This window comes from Palaemon carinicauda, chromosome 40, assembly GCF_036898095.1.
Source record: "Palaemon carinicauda isolate YSFRI2023 chromosome 40, ASM3689809v2, whole genome shotgun sequence".
Lineage (NCBI taxonomy): Eukaryota > Metazoa > Arthropoda > Malacostraca > Decapoda > Palaemonidae > Palaemon > Palaemon carinicauda.
In genome coordinates, this window is record NC_090764.1 from 17,396,108 (window position 1) to 17,418,942 (window position 22,835).

The 22,835-nt window shown below is 46.1% G+C and overlaps 1 long non-coding RNA gene across 1 annotated transcript; it reads left to right on the top strand.

The window, feature by feature from the left end:
• Positions 1-1,580: 1,580 nt before the first annotated feature.
• LOC137631984 (uncharacterized) lies at positions 1,581-22,631 on the top strand. The gene is made up of 3 exons (XR_011041973.1): positions 1,581-1,665; positions 3,541-4,013; positions 22,559-22,631. It is a non-coding gene; the product is annotated as an uncharacterized lncRNA (long non-coding RNA).
• Positions 22,632-22,835: the final 204 nt, after the last annotated feature.

Here is a 22,835-nt window from a genome sequence, read left to right on the forward strand (position 1 = left end):
ATCCACTAGTTACACTGTTCAATCTCTAGTTTAACCTAGTCAGTCGTCTCCCTCTAACAATCCCCTAAATTGCTCACTATTTTCTCCATGAAAGTCTCAAACTTTAATTCTAGATCTTTTCCTCTCCTTGGTTTCTCTACTTGCCATTTTAAAATCCACCACTGCCTGAGTATTTTGTTTCTCCAAAAATCCCTTGACAATTTATCATATTGTGTATTTCAACTCCTCGGACAAAAATACAATATTAGTTACCTTATATACTGTGGAAAAATACGCTACTTACACAGAAAAAGGGTAACAGCAACAAGGACAAAATTCCAAATACACAAATTTCACTGTAAAGAAAACACTTGTGATTTGTTTACATACAGAAGTCATCGAAGACGTAGCAAACACAGAGAAATCCACAAATGTGTGAATGTCTTAATAAAAAGATTAAAAAGTGTGAATGTCTTGATAAAAAGATGAAAAAGGATGAATGACTTAATAAAAAGATAAAAAAGGATGAATGTCTTAATAAAAAAAATAAAAAGTGTGAATATCTTAATAAAAAGATAAAAAAAAGTATGAAGGTCTAATCCCCTTGCAATGGGGAGGGGGTGAGGGGGAGTGAGTTACCCAAGCCTAAAAGTTGTGTAAGGAATAAATTATTATCATCGCCGAATTATCTTCATGAGAAAGTAATATATCTAGTTTAGTAACTGGTGATATGCTTAATCAAATGTCAGTTTATTTATCTAAATTACGCTTCAATTTTTTTAGTAAGGATAAGATTGCTTGTTCTGCATGTCCCTTTTAATATCTTTCTCGATTTGCTTCGTTGACCTTAAAACTACTGACGGCAATAAATATATATAAAAGCAGTTGCAACAATAGAGAAGCATTTCTCATTAGTAGAGTACTGTTTTGGTTTACTTTCCTATTAGTTCAGTCATCTTTCAATTGCCCCTTCAAAGAGTATGACCACGTGTCTGGAAACAGGTGACCACAGCCGCTTAAGGTATTCTAGTATAAAATATAAACAAGTGAAGTGTAAGATTACTACGAAATGTTGAGATATATATTCATCAAATACTTGACTTTATTTCTCTATGTAACCCACGATTGAAGGTCAACGTTCATATTATAATGTAAAGGCAAGGAAATCAGTAGTTGGCAAGATCATTTCACAAATACTGAAGTTGATCTGAAAGCCAAATATATCATTATTGACATCACTACCTCATAATAGTTCTTTAAATTGCTTTAGATTCTGATAAAGTTCTATATCATTGTTTGCACTGTATAAATTCGTATGGGTTACAATATTTTTGTATATTGTGAATATAGTACTAATAATATTCATTGTATGGCAACTCCCGTTGTTGTTTGGGACCAACTTTACTCGTCCGATTACGTAGAACTTCAATAAGAAACAAACTAGGTTAGCATTTAAACGAAAATATCCAAGGAAAACTAGGCATATTGCTCATATAGACGCTCAATTTATTAAGAAGGTATATAATGTAATATAATATAAGCAATTTGGCGAAGATTTGTTAAAGATATATGTAGTTGATTCGCCACGTACAACCGAACGCACCATTATAAGTATTGGAGGTTGACGGAACTAGTTGCTGCGGTTGTGCTTTGTGTACATTAATTCCTCTGTCTGGAATAATCTCTGTGGGTCATTAATACCAGTGTGTTTGTAATAGTGATCGTTCTTCCCAAATGGTTTTGTGTCATCATGATCATTCTACGTATGTTGGACATTTCGTCGTCATGTGGAATGTTATCCAAGATAGAGAACCGAATTACCAGTAGCCTGTAACGTTTTTTTTTATATATCAAAGTCTATTCTGTCCTTCTGGGAACATTAAGGATTTGCGTTGTCATTTATCCTAGGCTTTATAGTCGAGATCACTATGTGGCTTTCTAGCTAGATGCTAACCTTATAGTAGGCTATGACTTGAGGTTTTTGGTTTACAAGATATGATCAGTAATATTTTTTTAGACATGTTTTATACACGTAGTCAGTCATATATGTTCCCCCTGGCCATAGTAAAGGGTACAGTGCCCGAATATCTATATGATGTTAAAATTAATTTAAGTTCTTTTGTTGGTGATAGTCAAGGTTATGAATCTCCAAATCAGCTGTATGATGTCCATGTTTTTACGTACTATGGCTAGTGTGTTAGTTATTCGCATAACGACCCCAGTTCATGTCCATTTTCTTCATGTCATGTGACTAACAGCTCATGTGCAAATCAGTAGCAGGGTGTATGTATGAAAGTGGCCACCTGTATGTATGATGACGGGTGACTAAGAATACGGCAGTGTAAGGGGGAATCATGGGGTCGTTAGCCCCTCCCCTTTAGGTAAGTAGGTAAGGACGTGGCTTGTAGGTTAGGTTAGGGGGGGGGAAGTTTACATTAGTTGGTGTCCATTTTTAATGCACACGAGAGGAACTGGCCGCTAATATACAAAGGCTCCCAAGCTTCCGTTAAATGTCGTTACTTCACCATAAAATTTTAATGTTTTTAAGTACTGGTTTATTTCATAGGATTTTAATTTGTATTTGTGGCACTCTTTAATTGTTTAATTATCATCATTGACTTTAGCTATTGTACTTAGTGAATTTTATTCCTTCCTGAGTTATTTTGAGATAGTTCCCCAAGAGTCAAGATCAATTAATTGTGCTGGATAAACTCCCCCTTCTTTTAATAACACAGCTAAAGGACGCTCATGGATTTCTTTAAACTATAAACTATACTTAGTTTAGTTTGGGATCTACATATCAAGTCCCACTTCAAATACTGCAGGACACTCCATATAGGCCTACAGAGAAGTAAGAGCCTTGTTCTTTACTTCTCTATTCCTCTTCCATACTAGGCTGCTTTTCCTATTGACTTGTCAGTCTATAGAACAATTTGCCCCGGAAATACTTTGTGTAGAAGGCATGTTTTGTAAGAGGGATGTATTATTATTATTACTACTAGCCAAGCTACAACCCTAGTTGGAAAAGCAACAGGGATAAAAGAGCCTAGTGAGAAAAGAAAATTTGGAAGTAAATAAATGATGAGAAAAATTAACAATAAATTATTCGAAAAACATTAACAACATCAAAACAGATGTGTCATATATAAACTATAAAAAGACTTATGTCAGCCTGTGCAACATAAAAACATTTGCTGCAAGTTTGAACTTTTGAAGTTTTACGGATTCAACTACCCGATTAGGAAGATCATTCCACAATACTGTAGTAAGGATAAAAATAGCTTTAGGACAAGCTTACTAACTAAATGCAATGCTGTACATTACTCTTACGCCTTTTATTATTTGTTGTTGTGTAAATTTATCAGTGTCGTATATGTTTAAAAGTTATAACTGCCAGTTGCAATCCTTTAAGTAGGCCTTTTTCTGGACAGGCAGGACTATAATGTTATAAGGTTGCTGGTAAGTTGTGGATTTTAATTATAACATTTTTTTTTATTCACTAAACATTTTAATTAGAACATCAGTGAAAAGAAGAATAAACTAACTTTCCCCTTTTTACAGGTATAGATCTACAGTTGCCTTAAGTTACCATAGTATGTGTTTCACTGAATTAGCATAATAATTTGAAATGCACAAACTTGAAATTCTGTATTTATAACAAACGAGAGAAGCGTTCGTCAAAACTTATTTATATGTGTGGTGTTTTGATATTCCTGAAGGGAATAATAGTGATGTTGAAAAGAAATAGCAAGTGTTTGGAGGTGGAGAAACGTTGATGATACAATGGCAACTTATTGCCCTGAAGATGAAGACAGAGAATTATTCTCGTGTCCCATATGCTTTGAAGACTATGACTTACTCGATACTCGCCGAGCCCCAAAGCTCCTTTTGTGCTTGCATACGTTCTGCTATGAGTGTACCCAGAAACTTTGGAAAAATGATGGTTCACTGGAGTGTTCCATGTGTAGGATGCAGCATGAGAAGGTGTGCCTCGAGGACCTCTTCGATAACCCCGTTATCATCCAACATCTTGAGTGAGTTGCAACGATTTTTTCTATAGTATCTTGTTGCACATTATTTGTGTTTAGATTAATCCCATTATTACTGGTTGATTACATTTAAAAGATTTACCTTGGGAAATAATACTGTGAACTATATACCTTTACCTAGTTTTTGCAGCATCAGTGTGATTATGGAGAGTGTTTGTATATAATTGTAACTTTGGTAAATTTTCATTATGACTGTAAAGTACATACTGTATTGAAATAAATTACGTCTGAGAGAAGATATAGATGGCAAGTTCTAGCTTGGTTCATGAATCTTCTGTAAACTTTTAATGCTGCACACACACACAAAAATATATTCTGTTCCTACACATACAAACTGAGCCATTTAAATAGGATTACCTTTGGTGAGGCTGGTTAAGGCCAGTTGAAGAATTATCAAGGGTCTTAATGTACGGATGCAGCACTCCCTCATATCATCTTGGTATGATTTTTGTTCCTACATGAGTACAAACCTTGGTTGTTTACATAAGAAAATGACAATAGTGAAGCTGGAATAAAGCCAATAAAACTTTCATATTGAGTTGTCTACAACCGATTGGTTGTTACCATTTGGCAGCGGAGAAGTACACTCGGTGATAAACCACTTTAATGTCACCCGCTTGTGTTAACAGTTGTTCTCATTGCTTTGGATTCACTGGCTGTTGCTGAACTTTTTCTTATTTCTATCCAGGTCTGCGTGTTGTGCTTCTGTGATGTATGCCAGACATGTGAACTTATGTTGGTGTGTCGGGCAGTGGGTGTGTCATGTTTGTGTCGAAGCTGGATACTGACCCTCCCCTTTTTTGCCCTGCATGTAGCGGACTCCTGCATCCAGGCGTTTCCTTGCAACGAGTGTCGGGAATGGCCATCCTCCCTGTGAGAGTTGTATGGTAGGTGGAGGGAGAAAAAGTCTAAAAGTAACTTCACTTTCAGGGGCTTCCATGAAGTCTAAGAAATCCCGACTTCTCTCCTTTTTACATGGCTTTTCCCAGTCGCCCTCCTCCGGTGGGTGATCAGACAGAAGAGGTGGCGCTTTAACGTTGGGACAATCTTAAGGGCAGGAAGCTTCTCCAGTTTTCCTTGGCGAAATGGGGAGAGCCTCCACTCAATGAGAGTCTAGTGTACAAGATGCTCTGAGTGTGCTTTGGCCTTCTTTGGGGCTTAAAGGTTCCCCTTCAAAGGGCTGGCTGATAGAAGTGTTAGTTTGGGGTGCTCAGTAGGAAAGCTTATCTGCTCCTGCCATGGACGACTTAGGCTCTTTCTAGAGCTGAGAGGAGGCTATCTCCTTCTCGATCTCTTGGCCCCAGGACCGTCCACCTGCTCCGCAGGTTCTTGCCCATCTGAGGATCTGCGGAGTGACACTTGTGGGAGTGTCTCGCCAGCCCATTCTCCTGCCAGGAGTAAGGTGCGGGGATCTTCGGCAGATACGACTGCTCCAAGTAGAGGAAAACGTTACTCTCTGAGAACAAATATCCTAACAAAACTCAAAGAATGTAAGATCATATTACATAATTGTTCCGTAACTGGAATACAAACCACGCTATTTAAAGTGGGTAATTTTGAAAGGACGAGCCATAAAAATTTAACGAGGGATTATTACCCCACCGCTAGTTAGCGGGGGGTAGGGAGGGTAGCTAGCTACCCTTCCCCCTCACACACCTGTGTTGTAGCTCCACTTTTTTACTTTGGCTCGGGTGGTGATCGGACGTGTCCGCCTTCACCCTCGCCTTTTGACAGCCATTAATCATTGCTTTTTCTTTCTTTTTCTCAGTGTTGTGAAGTTGGCCTCTACAATGCGGAAGTGCCCTGGGTTACCTGACCGCCCTTGTGAGACCTTCATGTCTTCCATCAAGACGGATCCTCACACCTTATGCCCTTATTGTAGGGGTCAGCGGTGGGAAAGTGATAATGTTTGTATGGAATGTAGGGAGTGGCCTACCTCCCAGTGGGAGAGGTTTTCTTGGCGCTGGAAGAAAAAGTCCAGACAGGATATTTCTCTTTCAAAGGTTGCTTTGAAGAAGGAAAATCCTAAGGACTCTTCTTCTGTAGCCCAAACCTCCTCCGAAGCTCCCACTCGGTCGGCCTCTCGTGAGAGGCCGTTGAGTGGTAGCGTAGGATGTAATGTTGTTGACCGATCTCGGGGTTTGGGAGAGGGAGTAGCCTCCCATAGCGAGGCAGATCCTCCTCCTCCCCGGGGGAGGATTTAATTATTTCTCCTGTTAATGATGATCCTTTGCAGCTTTGGCCTTCCTTGGGGCTTCAGGGTTTGCCCTCCAAGGAAGCCCTGTTTGACATGATCAGGTTGGGAGCAGCTGTCAAACAGTCACCTGCGGTAGCAGAGGTTGACCCTCTGTCTATTGTCGAGGCTGTTGTGGCAGACGCTTCCAATAAGAGTGTTCAACCCCTGCTCCTGTAGTAGCTGAAGGCTTAGCTCCCCCTCCGAACATCCTTCGAGGGAGGATCTAAGTCCAACGGTCTCTCCTGCGGGTGATTCTCCCCCCTGGGGGAGTTCACTGACAGAGACTCCTCTTCGGAGGACTGCCGATGGTTTGCTTGCTGCTCCCAGAGTACGCATCCGACGTAAGGCTCGCCTTCCTCTTCGTCGCCGAGGTCTTCCTTCTCCTCACTAGGGTGTTAGGAGGCGCCTCTTCGTATCTTCATCCTAGCAGTCCCCCGCAGAGGAACCTCGTCCTTCAGCTACCGTTCCTGCTACTTCCTTGGACATGGACCTCTCCGCAGATCGTTCGTCCTGACTGCTGACGCGCTGTGGGCGCCCACTCTTCCTGTCAAACGGGCACCGGTCCCTTGGGGGCAAAAGGGCTTTCACACATTTTGTGTAAGTCCCTTAAGCACCAGGTTTCCCCTGTGCGCCAACGTTCGCCTGCGCGCAAGCGCTCACCGGTTGCTGCCTCATCGCGCCAGCGCCCTACTGCACGCCCACGATCTGTTCGCCCTGCAGTTCCAGAGACTACGTGCCCACAATCTCCTGTTCACCCACGGACCTCTGCGCCCCCTCGGCCTGATACACGCCATGGACGCCCTCGGTCTCCTGCTCGTCAGCGATCTCCTGCTCGTTAGCGATCTCCTGCACGCCAGCGCTCTCCTGCTCGTCATCGCTCGCCTGCTCGCCCTCGATCTTCGGATCAGGGCTCCAAGGAGAAACCTTCTTCCTCTCCTGCTCGCCAGCGCTTTCCTCCACGATCGCCGACTCGCCATCAGACCTCGCCTGCTCGCCATCCCTTGCCTACGCGCCATCGCCCGCAGTCTCCATCGCGCGCCCACTGCTAGAACTTCGGTTCCTGACGAGCGCCCTTCTGCGCGCCCGCGCTAGGGATATTCCCCCTGCACGCACGCGCCCTACGGCTTCGCCCTTACGGGCCCTTCATCATCCTGTAGCTGCACTCCATCCGCGGTCTCCGGAACGCGCCCACGTGCCCCATCACCTACGCGCCCACGCGCCCTGACACCTACGCGCCAACGCGCCCCCGAGCTAGGCATTGGCCTACCGCGTGAGCGAGATTCCCAGTGCGATGTCCAGCGCGAACCACAGTGCGTGCCCACACAGGATCCGGCAGTACGCGTCAGGTCATCTTCATTGCTCCCCCCCCCCCCCCGGTAAGCGCAGGATAGCGTGCCCAACGGAGGGAGGGAAATCTCCGGACAGGTCCAGGATCTCTTCTACAGCTTCTTCTTTCAGGCAGACCCAGTTGTAGTTTCCACTCCTAGGAATCTTACGATCCCCTTCCCTCCAGAGGGTGTCTCTGACAGTGCTGCTGTCAGTCAGCTGCCTGGTTTGGGCCCTTGACCAGAGTGGTTGTGCAGGCTTTCAAGCCTGCCTTCTCTGAACTAGGCCTCAAATCAGCGGCTATCTCGGCCCCCTTGAAGAGGAAGAGAGGAGTGAACGACGTGGTTACTTCTCCAAGGGTGAAACTGGTTCCTCGGAAGCCGTCGAGGAATGCTCCTTCCCCTCCCCAGACTTTCTCTCCATCTCCCGTGGACGAGGGTTTTCCGTCCTTAGGGGATTCTCGTGAGGTGAGGCGTTCTCCCATCGCACCAATGGGAGAAACCCCACCTCCCGCCGAGAAGTCTCCTCGGGTGGAGGCGGAGAAGAGCCCCCCACCATCTTTGTTGGAATCCTGCATCTCTCCCAGGAGGGAGTCGAGGGACTCCAAGACTGTTCCGAAATCTTCGTCGAGGATCAGACCAGAACCAGCTAAGCCCGCGGAGAACGTCCACGAGTCCCCCCAAGAAGAGCCTTTGGGGACTGGAGACCTTGCTGCTAGTCCATCAGGAGGAGAGCCGCAGGAGTCGGAGCATGCCTTTTGGCAAGTTTTGGCTCTGATGAGGAACCTTAACGGATTTTCGGATCCGGAGATTCCTCCTCGAGAGGGCAAGGACACGGTTCTGGACCGAGTCTTTGGTACTCAAAAGCCCCCTAAAACCAGCGCGGCTTTGCCCTGGTCCCAGGGGGTCAAGAGTGCCAGAGATAAGGTCGAGAGCCAGCTCTCCGAGCTAGCCTCCTCCAGCCGTTACAGCTCCGGAAACAAACTCCTCCCACCTCCTCGTGTCCACCAAAGGAGGTACTTTGAAATCATCGAGGAGTCCTGTTTAGCTCTTCCCCTCCCCCAATCGTTGGAAGAGCTCTCCAGGGGAGTCCCTCTCGAGAGACACTCCAACCGGGCAGTGTCGTTCTCGGCCTCGGAGACTCTCTGCCAGGAGAAGGTAGCGAAATGTGCCATGCAGGCCACTTCGTGGCTGGATATCTGGCTGGGATCTCTTGGCATCCTGATACGATCCGAAGACTTGTCTAAGGAGAGTACCAGGAAGGCCTTGGAGACCTTCCTTCTTTCAGGCACTCGTACCATCGAGTTTCTGGCCCACCAAGTCTCGAACTTGTGGGCTAACACTATCCTGAAACGCCGTGATACGGTGTCTGAAAGATTCAACTCGAAGGTCCCCAACACCGAGGTCAGTAAGCTCAGACATTTCTCCCTTTTGGGGAGTAGCCTGTTTGAGCCGAAAGATGTAGAGCAGGCAGCTGAGAGGTGGAGGAAGTCCAACCAGGACTCCCTCCTCTCGAGGGCTTTAACATCAAAGCCCTATAAGCATCCAGCACCCCAACAACCTCGCCCTGCAAAGACGACAAAACCGGCAATAGCAGCAAAGGTAGCGGTGTCCAAACAGCCCTTTCCCGTCAAGGACAGGAGAGGCAAGAAGTCCTCCAGGGGAGGCAAGAATCATAGGGGGAGTGGCTGAGGCCGCAAACGCTAGGATTGGTAGTCCCCCCGCATGTCCACCAGTGGGAGGATGCCTTCAAAGTTGCGCGAACAGGTGGCAGCAACTCGGGGCCGATTCCTGGATGATCTCCGTGATCAGCCAAGGATATCGCGTCCCGTTCATAACATCTCTTCCTCCCCTGACAGCGAATCCAGTGTCGTTGAGCTCTCTTGCCATGGGATCGGCAAGAGGGCAAGCCCTTTGGGCAGAAGTCAAGGCCACGTTGAAAAAGGACCCTCTCCAAGAGGTCGTCGACGGGTCCCCAGGCTTCTGCAGTCGACTCTTTCTTGTAAAGAAGGCGTCTGGAGGCTGGAGACCAGTCATCGACCTCTCAGCTCTGAACAGGTTTGTCAAGCAGACCCCGTTCAGCATGGAGACGCCAGACACGGTCAGACTCGCAGTGAGACCGCGAGACTTCATGTGTACACTGGATCTGAAGGACGCGTACTTCCAGATCCCAATCCATCCGTTTTCAAGGAAGTACTTAAGATTCAGCCTAGACAACAAGATCTACCAGTTCAAGGTGCTGTGCTTCTGTCTCTCCACAGCGCCTCAGGTTTTCACCAGAGTGTTCACCCTGATATCTTCGTGGGCACACAAGATCGGCATCCGTCTCCTCCGTTATCTGGACGACTGGCTGATCTTAGCAGACTTGGAGTCAACCTTTCTTCGACACCGAGACAAACTTCTGGGAATTTGCCAAGATCTAGGGATCATGGTAAATCTCGAGAAGTCTTCTCTGCTTCCTTCCCAAAGACTGGTATATCTGGGCATGATATTGGACACCAATCTCCACAGAGCCTTCCCATCAGACGACAGGATAGCAAGGCTGAGGAAGGTCGCGAGTCCTTTCCTCAGACGAGACGAACTCCTAGCCCAATCGTGGTTACGTCTCCTCGGCCATCTCTCATCTTTGGTCCGTCTATTTCCCAACGGTCGACTCAGAATGAGATCTCTGCAATGGCGACTCAAGTCCCGGTGGAGTCAAGGACACGATTCCCCGGACGTCTTGATCCCTATGGGTCTCGCGGAACAGACGGACCTTCAGTGGTGGGTGGCAGATGAGAACCTACGAAAGGGAGTGGATCTTCTTGTTCTCCCCCCGGATTTGATGCTGTTTTCAGACGCCTCAAAGAAAGGGGGGGCCGGCACATTCTTAACCACAGAACCTCAGGCCTGTGGTCAGAATCAGAAAAGTGCCTCCATATAAATCTGCTAGAAATCAAGGCCGTATTTCTGGCCCTTCAATAGTTCCAACAGCACCTGGCGGGTCACTCTGTGGTGGTGATGAGCGACAACACCACAGTAGTGGCTTACATCAACAAGCAGGGAGGTACCTTTTCAGAACAGCTATCCCATCTTGCAGTTGAGATACTGAGATGGACCGAAGTCCACTCGATTCCACTATTGGCTTGCTTCATTCCAGGCAAGAGGAATGTGCTCGCCGACAGTCTGAGCAGAGCGTCTCAGATAGTGAGTATCGAGTGGTCTTTGGATCGTCAAGTAGCCAAGAAAGTTCTGACTTTGTGGGGTTCCACGATTGTGGATCTGTTCGCGACAGCGTTGAATTTCAAACCGCCGCTGTACTGTTCCCCAGTCCCGGACCCCAAGGCTCTCTGGCAAGATGCTTTCCAACAACGGTGGGACAACAACGACGTATACGTCTTTCCCCCGTTCTGTCTGATGAGGAGGGTACTCAACAAGACCTGACTATCAGTCAAGCTCTCGATGACTCTCATAGCTCTGCTGTGGCATCACGCGGAATGGTTCCCGAACCTTCTGCAACTCCTTACGGAGCCTCCGAGAGAACTCCCTCCATGACACGAGCTACTCAAACAACCACACGCCAACATCTTTCACTAAACCGTAGCTTCGCTTCGGCTTCACGCCTGGAGACTATCCATCATCTCCTCCCATAGAGAGGATTTTCGCCACAAGTTGCGGAAAGGATGTCTGGACACCTGTGAAAGTCATCCGCAGGAGTCTACCAGGCGAAGTGGAGAGTTTTCTGTGGTTGGTGTCGTGGAAGGGGTATCTCTCCTCTCGATACCACTATTCCAGCAATAGCGGAGTTCTTCGTGTATTTGCGAGAAGAAATGCGCCTTTCAATCTCGGCAGTGAAAGGCTATCGCTCAGCCTTATGTCTTGCCTTCAGGCTCAAAGGAGTGGACACTTCTTCTTCTCTAGAACTTTCCTTACTCATACGTAGCTATGAACTTACCTGCCCTCAGTCGGAAGTGAGACCTCCTCCATGGAACATGGTTCGAGTCCTCAGGTCTCTTAAGAGACCTCCCTACGAACCATTATGCCAGGCTTCAGATCGCCACCTGACTTGGAAGACGGTGTTCCTACTAGCTTTGGCGTCAGCCAAGCGAGTTAGCGAACTTCATGGTCTCTCGTATGACATCGCCCATTTAAGGGGATGGGGGCAGGTAACGTTTAGCTTCGTCCCTGAGTTTATTGCTAAGACTCAGAATCCGGGAATGCCTGACCCTAGGTTCGACTCCTTCCGGATTTCAAGTCTTCGTTCTGTAACAGATGACCCAGACCATCTCCTACTGTGCCCAGTAAGGAGTCTGAGGCTATACCTGAAGAGAACAGCTGCAGTTCGTCCCCAAGTGCGGGCTTTGTTTGTCAGCACTGGGAGAATGAAGAGGAGGGTTACCAAGAACACCATCTCAGCATGGATTCGCAAGGCCATCCATCTGTCCCTGAATCCTGACCCTCCTCTGTCACGTCGCCCTAGAGCTCATGATGTCAGGGGAGTAGCTGCCTCCCTGGCCTTCAAGAAAAACTTCTCAGTGACGCAGGTTCTACAAGTAGGGGTGTGGAAGCGTCAAACGACCTTCACAGCCCACTACCTGCAAGACGTGACCCACAGGAGGCTCGATACGTTCTCTATCGGCCCTGTGGTGGCTGCACAGCAGCTGGTCTAAACCTCAGGGTCCTTAATGGACAAGTAGCAGAGGGTTGAGGGCATTGTTACCCGGTTTTAGTCTGCATGAATGAAAAGGTATGTCTGGCCCTTATTCTTTTCTTCATCCTCCCCTCTCTTGAGGAAAGCAGCATCCTGGGTTCTCTGCACAGCTGACCTCAAACCTCTGCAGGTAAACCATGTTCCCTTGTTGTTCCTAGTATTAAGTTAATACTGTCACGCCCCCATACCCTGACGAGGTGGTATTGGGAGAGTCCTAGCCTTAAGTTTCCATCTAAAGAACTTCAGGTCAACTTCCTAGGACGAGTCACACATATTCCTTCACACACATCTTACGTAGGCCGCAGCCCTTGCATAGCAAGGTGCAGGGACTCTTTATTGTTGAGTGCTGACACACTCAGATAATGAGTCCACGGGCAAAGCCAAAAGCCAGTATGGCTGGGACTTGTTCCACCCTTCCTAAGGGTTAAGTCACCCACTTTAAATAGCGTGGTTTGTATTTCAGTTACGGAACAAATGACAAATTCGTAGATAATTTGTATTTTTCCTAACTATACAAACCTTAGCTATTCAATCAAACTTGCCTGCCAGCCCTGTCCCCCATGAAGTCCTACCTCTAAGCAAAAGTGGAGCTACAACACAGGTGTGTGAGGGGGGAGGGTAGCTAGCTACCCTCCCTACCCCCCACTAACTAGCGGTGGGGTAATAATCCCTCGTTAAAATTTTATGGCTCGTCCTTTCAGCTAAGCGAAAGTAGTTACCCTCTTTAAATAGCTAAGGTTTGTATAGTTAGGAAAAATACAAATTATCTACGAATTTGTTATTTTTTTGCCTTACAATGTCCATCCCAGTCAACTTCTTCACTGTTTTTCTTTCAGTGTGCTTGAATATTTTACCAAGTTATATACTGTAATTCTATTGTCTCCCTTAAGGAGTTGCTCCAGAAGGTGATTTTTATTAATAGCTTTAGTATCGGGACTTTATATATATAGAATAGGAGTACCTCACCATCGCTCCTGGCGGCTCTTAATTCTGACTCCTGGCATATCTTTAACCAAAAATGAAAAGCCTATTCTGAAGCAGGATTCTCTTGATGTTATATCTCTACATTCAAGGATGACAACCTCTGTCTAGTATCTACTCTGCAGGCGTAGGCTACCTACAGAGATCCATGTGCTTAAGGAGGTAGCCTGTTTCAAAATAGCTAGACCAACAGGTCCCTTTCTTCAGGGGCTATCCTTAATCTAATGATCTCCCTCATTGAAAACGTGGATCCTCCTTCCATCCCTAAAACCCAAGCTGTTAGAATTATAAAAATTGCTTCTTCATTGGCATTTTTCATAAATATGCAGTTCAAATTCATCCAGAGCTTTTTGAGTTGGTCTGGCCATAGTGTTTTTATAAGACACTACCTGAAACAAATCCAAGCTGTACCATATGCTTGTGTGGTGCTCATCTCGCTCATGGACCTATGTGAGGAAACTGGTCCGATGAGGAAACCTTTCATCCTGGTCCTTGAACAGACACATCATGACGGGCATCTCACTCCCTCTTTAGGGATCTTCTTACGTGAAGCGAGTATCAACATATTGTGTTATACCTACCCAGGTATGCACAAAATAATCGTTGTACAGTGATACCTTGACATACAAGTGTTCCAACATATGAGCATTCTGAGGTACGAGCCAGCTTCCAAGCAAAATTTTTCACTAAGATACGAGCATGCTTACAAATGCTAACACTAGGTGGCCGATCGCTTGGGAGTGCTCCAAGCCTGCATCACTCTTCATTTCATGGGATTGTCGACTTCAGCATCTCCCACGTTGTGTTTGCGTTACTGTATTTGCTTGATTTTATGTACATATTTGTGAACTTCTTCATAAGTGATGGGTCATAAGAAAGGGTGTGGTAACGTTGGCTATGAGAAAAAAAAAACATATGATTATAGAGGTGTTATCAGTTGTCAGACATATTTCAGCATTAGGAGGCTCTGTGATGGATTCAATAGAGCCTGAATCCCTGGGTCTACCATATGCTCATTGAGTATGTGATCGGCACGTTGATACACTGACCCTAGAGCAGGGGAGGCAATATTTCTTTAGTATTTTCTTGTCGCAATGGATTCCCTTTGTTAACCATCTACTAGAAAGTTCTTGACCACACAGCACTTGCCTGAAAATTGGATTTTTCAATATTAAACTTACCCGATAATCATGTAGCTGTCAACTCCGTTGCCCGACAGAATTCTACGGGAGGGATACGCCAGCTATCACTATACTAGAAGGGGGTGTACTCACCAGCGCCACCTGTGGCCAGGTACTGCAGTACTTCTTGTTGACACCACCTCACTTTTTCTTCTGTCGTGCTTCCGGCAAGACATTCTGGATACGCTTATGATCTTGGAGTATTGTTCACGGCTTTTGGTGAAGTATTTCTCTCAGATTTCGGCTGTCGCTATACTGGAAAACTTCTATATTAGCTTAGATAGCTTTTATTTAGTTCTGATTAATGGTTAACGATCTTTTTGCTTGATTTGGAATCCCCCTTGGCTAACTCTTTGATTAAAGATGTCTGACATTTCACAAGCCCCACCCCATAGACGATGTAGGTCTTGTAATAGGCGTATTCCGAAGGCCTCGGTAGATCCTCACACTGCTTGTTCTGACTGTAGGGAAAGACCCTGTCAGTTGGAAGATCGATGTGAGGAATGCGCCGGACTTTCGGAACTTGACTTTGTCCGATTCTTGAAATATTCAACCAAGTTAGAGAGAGAGAGAGTTAGGAGGAGTTCTTCTCGCTCTTCACTTTTTTCCTCACCTCATGATCCCCTACCTTTTCCTCCCCCTGTAGTGGCTACCCCCGAACCTACTATTTGCCCTCAACCTGATATGTCTGTTGTTTTGCGTGCCATTCAGGCTTTAGGTGACAAAGTGGAATCGGTGGTTAGTGATCATAAGTCTCTTATGGCCGAAGTCAAGGAACTTAAGGTCAAAAGTGCAGTGGGAGGTAATAGTGCCAGTGCTGTGACAAGTGCTAGTGTCAGTGCAGTGCCAAGTGCTAGTGTCAGTGTCAGTGTGGTGCGTGAGGGTACTTCTGTGCGTGCCAGTCGTCCTCCCAGTCCGGGACCTCTTGCAAGCTCCCAAGCCCAGGGGAGAAGCAATGTCGAAGGGCAAAAGGGTTCGGCAGGCCTTGATCGGCGCACAGAAGTATCCTCGGTGGTTGCGGGCGTGTCTTACAGAGACCGTCACTCCCACCCGCAGACGATTGAGCCCGTCTTTTACTCGTCTGCTGAAGAATTGTCAGGGAGAAAACGCTGGACTCAGGTCTCAAGACCTCTCAAACGCAAAGTCCAGACCTCAAGAGCTCTACAACCTGGCTGCAGTCATTGGATTAGCTCTGACTCTCCGCAGTCATCAGGTGACTGCACACCTCCTAAGAGGGGTAAGGTGCTGCCGCAACAGACCTCATCTTCTGTTAAGGCTTTGCCTCAGCAGACCTTAGTGTCTGCCGACCCCAAGTTGACTTTACTGCAGTCCATGCAGTCACAGCTTGCGGTCTTAATGCGTGAGTGTCAGGCTGAGAAGGTTACACCTCCTCCTGCGATCGCTCCGCCTAACCGCAGTCCAGTCTGCCAGGCGTACGATGTTGAGGCTCCTCAGGATTCCTTACCGCGTACTGAGTTGCCAGTTTCCAGCGGTGTGCAGCAACCTCCGCCTTCCTTAAGGCAACCTCAGCAAGGGGAACAGGAAGCTTATGCCTTACTTCCTCCGCTTCCGCTTGCGGTTCCACCAGTGAGGCAACACTCTCTTGAGGTACGACAACCTCTTCCATCCATGAGGCAGACACCTCAGCTCTCGCTGCAGCGACCTCAACCCTCCTCAAGGCGAGAGCCTCAACACTTTAGCCTTGCGCCTCAGGAACCTCAACTCGCGAGACAAGAACTGCGTTCTGCGCAGCCGCTACCTCAACTCTCGCAGCTCACACCTCAGGAACCTCAACTCGTTCCTCAGGAACCTGCTACTGCGCATCCGCTACCCTTACAGCAAGCGCAACTCTTGAGTCAAGACACTCATGCCAAGAGTCAGCCTCCTCAACCCATGCGCCTACCTTCCGCTACTCTTTTTGACCAGCCTTTGCAGCCTGAACCTCAGGTTTTAACTCATCAACAGAGACTTGAGGATGAAACCACAAGCGTTTTTGCACCCGCTTGTTCAGATTCTGCTGTTCAGCATACCACTGTTCCATTACCTCTCACTTCGCTACACTCTGGTGATGAGGTTTCTGATGAGGAAGCTGCGCACCTGGATCCCTCATCAGACGTGGAAGAATCCAAGTCTTCTCCTCCTCCTATTGACTTTCGTAAGGTCCTGGCTCTTTTCAGAGAGGTATACCCGGACCATTTTGTCTCTGCTACCCCCCGCTCTCCGCCATCTGAGTTTTCGCTGGGCATGCAGCCTGTCAAGTCAACATATACTAAGCTCGTCTTTGCAAGGTCCTCTAAGAGGGCTTTAAGAATTTTAGGGGAGTGGTTGCAGTCTAAGCAGCAACTAGGGAAGACTTCCTTTATGTTCCCACCGACTAAGCTCACTTCTAAAGCGGGCGTATGGTATGCCACAGGAGAGGAACCAGGCTTGGGAGTACCTGCCTCTGCCCAGGCTGACTTCTCAAGTTTGGTCGACTCTCCTCGTAGAACAGCAATGAGGCGCTCTAAGGTTTGCTGGACCTTCTCCGATCTAGACCACTTACTAAAGGGTGTATTTCGTGCCTTTGAGATGTTCAATTTTCTAGACTGGTGCCTGGGGGCCCTTAGCAAGAAGACCTCCCCTGCGGACAAAGACTCGGCCATGCTTTTAATGTCCTGCATGGATAAAGCTATTAGGGATGGATCTGGCGAGCTTGCTTCAATGTTTGTGTCAGGAGTTCTTAAGAAAAGGGAGCAACTTTGTACCTTCCTTTCTTCCAGCATCACACCTTGTCAAAGGTCTCAACTCCTTTTCGCTCCGCTTTCTAAGTTCTTGTTTCCCGAAGAACTTATCAAGGACTTGTCTGCGGCCATGATTCAGAAAGACACTCATGATCTTGTGGCCTCTTCAGCTCGTAAGACTAAGGTTGCTCCCTCAGTCCCCAGGACTTACCGCACCCCAGTGGCTGATACGCCTGCTACGAGGTTTATTCCGCCCTTTCGTGGTAGAGCCCCCAGCCGAGGAAGCTCCCGTCCAGACTCTTCCAGGAGCAAGTCTAGGAAAGGTTCCAAGACTTCTAAAGGCAAACACTGACTCTCCTCCTCTCCAGACAGCAGTAGGAGCCAGACTCAAGATCTTCTGGCAAGCTTGGGAAAAGAGAGGTGCAGACGCCCAGTCTGTCAGGTGGCTGAGGGAGGGTTACAGGATACCATTCTGCCGCAAACCCCCTCTGACCACTTCTCCCATCAACCTCTCTCCCAACTACAAGGAGAAGGACAAGAGGCTAGCGTTGCACCAGGAGGTGTCGCTCCTGTTACAGAAGAAGGCAGTGGTTATAGTCCGGGACCATCAATCCCCGGGCTTCTACAACCGTCTCTTTCTGGTGGCCAAGAAGACAGGAGGTTGGAGACCGGTGCTGGACGTCAGCGCGCTCAATGCTTATGTCACCAAGCAGACGTTCACTATGGAGACGACGAAGTCGGTCCTAGCAGCGGTCAGGCAGGAGGACTGGATGGTCTCGTTGGATCTGAAAGACGCATACTTTCACGTTCCTATTCATCCAGACTCCCAACCTTTCCTGAGATTCGTTTTTGGAAAGGTTGTGTACCAATTCCAAGCCCTGTGTTTTGGCCTAAGCACAGCTCCTATGGTGTTTACGCTTCTGATGAGGAACATTGCAAAATTCCTCCACTTATCCGACATCAGAGCCTCCCTTTACTTAGACGACTGGCTGTTGAGAGCCTCCACGAGTCGTCGCTGTCTGGAGAGTCTCAACTGGACTTTGGACTTGATCAAGGAACTGGGTCTGTTAGTCAACTTCGAAAAGTCCCAGCTCATTCCCTCCCAATCCATTGTTTACCTGGGAATGGAGATTCGGAGTCAGGATTTTCGGGCTTTTCCATCGGCCCCAAGGATAAGCCAAGCCCTAGATTGCATCCTGAGCATGCTGAAGAGGAGCAGTTGCTCGGTGAGACAGTGGATGAGTCTCACAGGGACCCTGTCATCGTTAGCCCTGTTCGTCGAGTTAGGGAGACTCCACCTCCGCCCTCTTCAATTCCATCTAGCAGCTCATTGGGACAAGGATTTGACGCTCGAAGCAGTCTCTATCCCGGTCACCAAAGAGATGAAGACCACTCTCTTGTGGTGGAAGACCAACCTCCTTCTCAAGGAGGGCCTATCGTTAGCGATTCAGACCCCCAATCTTCATCTCTTCTCGGATGCATCAGACTCGGGCTGGGGCGCGACCTTGAACGGACAGGAATGCTCGGGAACGTGGAACAAGGAACAGATAACGCTCCACATCAACTGCAAGGAGCTCCTGGCAGTTCATTTGGCCCTATTGAACTTCAAGTCCCTCCTGCTAGGCAAGGTGGTGGAGGTGAACTCCGACAACACCACAGCCTTGGCTTACATCTCCAAGCAGGGAGGGACCCATTCGAGGAACCTGTACGAGATCGCAAGGGACCTCCTCATTTGGTCAAGAAGTCTAAACCTCACCCTAGTAACGAGGTTCATTCAGGGCAACATGAACGTCTCAGCAGATCGCCTAAGCAGAAAAGATCAGGTCATCCCCACGGAATGGACCCTCCACAAGAGCGTGTGCAACAGAATTTGGACCTTGTGGGGTCAGCCTACAATAGATCTGTTTGCCACCTCCATGACCAAGAGGCTTCCTTTGTACTGGTCCCCAGTTCCAGACCCAGCAGCAGTTCATGTGGATGCTTTTCTGCTGAATTGGTCCCATCTCGACCTTTACGCATTCCCACCGTTCAAGATCATCAACAGAGTCATTCAAAAGTTCATCTCGCACGAAGGGACACGGCTGACGCTGGTTGCTCCCCTTTGGCCTGCAAGAGAATGGTTCACAGAGGTACTACAATGGCTGGTCGACGTCCCCAGGACTCTTCCTCTAAGAGTGGACCTTCTACGTCAACCTCACGTAGACAAGTTGCACCCAAACCTCCACGCTCTTCGGCTGACTGCCTTCAGACTGTCGAAAGATTCGCTAGAGCTAGAGGCTTTTCGAAGGAGGCAGCCAGTGCGATTGCCAGAGCAAGGAGGGTATCCACTCGTAGAGTCTACCAATCCAAGTGGGAAGTCTTCCGGAACTGGTGTAGAGCCAATGCAGTTTCATTTACCAATACCTCTGTAACCCAAATAGCTGACTTCCTATTACATCTAAGGAATGAGAGATCCCTTTCGGCTCCTACGATTAAAGGGTACAGGAGTATGTTGGCTTCAGTTCTCCGCCACAGAGGTTTGGACCTTTCTTCCAACAAGGACCTTCAAGACATCCTTAAGTCTTTTGAGACTTCTAAAGAACGTCGTTTACCCACTCCAGGCTGGAATCTAGACGTAGTCTTAAGGTTCCTTATGTCGCCTAGGTTCGAACCTCTCCAGTCAGCTTCCTTCAAGGACCTTACCCTCAAGACTCTTTTCCTCGTCTGCCTTGCAACAGCTAAAAGAGTCAGTGAGGTTCATGCCTTCAGCAAGAACATTGGGTTCACATCCGAATCTGCAACATGTTCTTTACAGCTCGGATTTTTAGCTAAGAATGAACTTCCTTCACGTCCTTGGCCTAGATCGTTTGAAATTCCTAGCCTTTCCAACATGGTAGGTAACGAGCTAGAAAGAGTTCTTTGCCCTGTCAGAGCTCTGAAATATTATCTTAATAGGTCAAAACCTATACGAGGACAGTCAGAAGCCTTATGGTGTGCAATCAAGAAACCTTCGATGCCCATGTCCAAAAACGGGGTTTCGTATTATATAAGGCTTCTGATTAGAGAAGCCCATTCTCACATGAAGGAGGAAGACCTTGCTTTGCTGAAGGTAAGGACCCACGAAGTGAGAGCCGTAGCCACTTTGATGGCCTTTAATAAGAACCGTTCTCTGCAGAGCATAATGGATGCAACTTATTGGAGGAGCAAGTCAGTGTTTGCATCATTTTATCTTAAAGATGTCCAGTCTCTTTACGAGAACTGCTACACCCTGGGACCATTCGTAGCAGCGAGTGCAGTAGTAGGTGAGGGCTCAGCCACTACATTCCCTTAATCCCATAACCTTTTTAACCTTTCTCTTGAATGCTTTTATTGTTGTTTTTATGGTTGTTACGGTAGGCTAAGAAGCCTTCCGCATCCTTTTGATTTGGCGGGTGGTCAATTCATTCTTGAGAAGCGCCTGGGTTAGAGGTTGTGTAGAGGTCCTTTAGTAGGGGTTGCAGCCCTATATACTTTAGCACCTTAGAGTTGATTCAGCCTCCTAAGAGGAACGCTGCGCTCAGTAAGGAAGACGAACTTAATAAAGGCAGAGTAACGGTTCAAGTCGACTTCCTTACCAGGTACTTATTATTTCATTGTTATTCTGAAATAACTGATTATATGAAATACGGGATACTTAGCTATCCTTTAGTCATGTACACTGGTTTTCACCCACCCCCCTGGGTGTGAATCAGCTACATGATTATCGGGTAAGTTTAATATTGAAAAATGTTATTTTCATTAGTAAAATAAATTTTTGAATATACTTACCCGATAATCATGATTTAATTGACCCGCCCTTCCTCCCCATAGAGAACCAGTGGACCGAGGAAAAAGTGAGGTGGTGTCAACAAGAAGTACTGCAGTACCTGGCCACAGGTGGCGCTGGTGAGTACACCCCCTTCTAGTATAGTGATAGCTGGCGTATCCCTCCCGTAGAATTCTGTCGGGCAACGGAGTTGACAGCTACATGATTATCGGGTAAGTATATTCAAAAATTTATTTTACTAATGAAAATAACATTTTTCTTGATCAAACTCTTATTCGAATAAAATGGAATCAATTCAAGGGAATGCACCATATTTGATTTGTGGAGTTAAGATGCCTGAATATCCTCTATCAAAGAATTCTGTCTTTTCTTATTGAGAACCTAGTTAATGAAGCACATGAAGAGTGGGATGCAGAATCTATTCCCATAAATTATCCTTGGAAAACGTCCTTGCTGCACCTCAATATGCCAAGTATTATTTGAGAAAAGTTCGATTTATGGTATGTGGTGTGCATGAAATATCACAGGAGGTTGGGCTCGAGATAATATGCAATGGAAGATGAAATATCATTAGAAGGAGAAAAGATTAATACAGGGTCTTTAGAATTAGACTTTAATGAAAGATTGAAGAAAACAAATCAGACAATGGCTAGGTTAAGTGAAATTTGAAAATCAAATCACCTGAAATTGCATATAAAGATCAGGTTATATATCAGTTTAGTGGTGTAATGAGGAAATTCAGATCTTTGATTATTTCCTAAATGAAATTCTTTTTTTATGAATGATCTCATAAAAGAAAAAGAAAGATCTCTAATTGTTCCAAAAGAAAGTCAAGGCAAGTGTGGAATAGTATTGAATTTACAAGGTGAGTTTTATCTTGTTATTTTTTTTTAAAATATTTAACTTTAAAAGTATTTAGTAGTTTTATCATCCATCTACCTGCCAATGAGTCCAATAGTCAGTGGAGTGATTCTGAGCTAAGTTATCAAATTAAACAAAATTTTAATGATGAAATCTATTGTCTTTATATCCAAGTCATATTCCAACCCCCCACCTCTTAATTTAAAGTTGTTTGAAAGGATTTTTTTTTAGTTAATTCAGGTCTTTCATGACCTCTGTGACATCACACACTGAGCTTGTTTGCTTTTTGCAATCTGTGTGGCACAGCTTCTTAATATGAGTGCGATTTCATGCTGGCTGGTTCTCCATATGGGTTGGCGATAAGGAAGAGAGAAAAATACAATTTTGTTTTCATTTTGAAGGTTGAGAAACTAAAATTTTTTAAATGAAAAGCATTATGAATGACTTGCATGTATTGATGTACAGTACTATATTTAATTTTATTTTATGAATTGTGTTTTTCCTGGCCTAGAAATGAACCAAAATTGAAAGGTTTGATGACCACAAAATTACATTTGAGAATATTTTGCTGGAGTGAAGTTGTACATATATATGAAATTTAGAAGCACTGTGCCATTCCTAGATGTGTTATGGTTTTTCAATTTTATCTTTTTATGTTATGATTTCAGTTGAAATTATATACAATATACCATACTTTCGAATAATTTATCTTGGGAAGTGCAGTAGTGACTCATTCATTTTCTTTTTCATAGGCGAGAGCAAGAGGAGAAGGATTTTGAGTTTGCAACAAAGATTGACCAAGAAATGCGCAATGAGTTTGGCGGGTGAGTACAAAACAGTTTTTTGTGTGATTACTTAAACACATTGCTGGAACTTTCCTCTGATCTGCACTTACAGGTCGGAGATCGGGTGCAGTTAATTCCAAATATGGTAACAAACACACGTCTATGTTAAGTGTACCCTAAAATCCCAGGTTAGCTTTGCAATACTTTCTTCTTAGTGGAGGTAAAAATTAATGTAATAAAACTT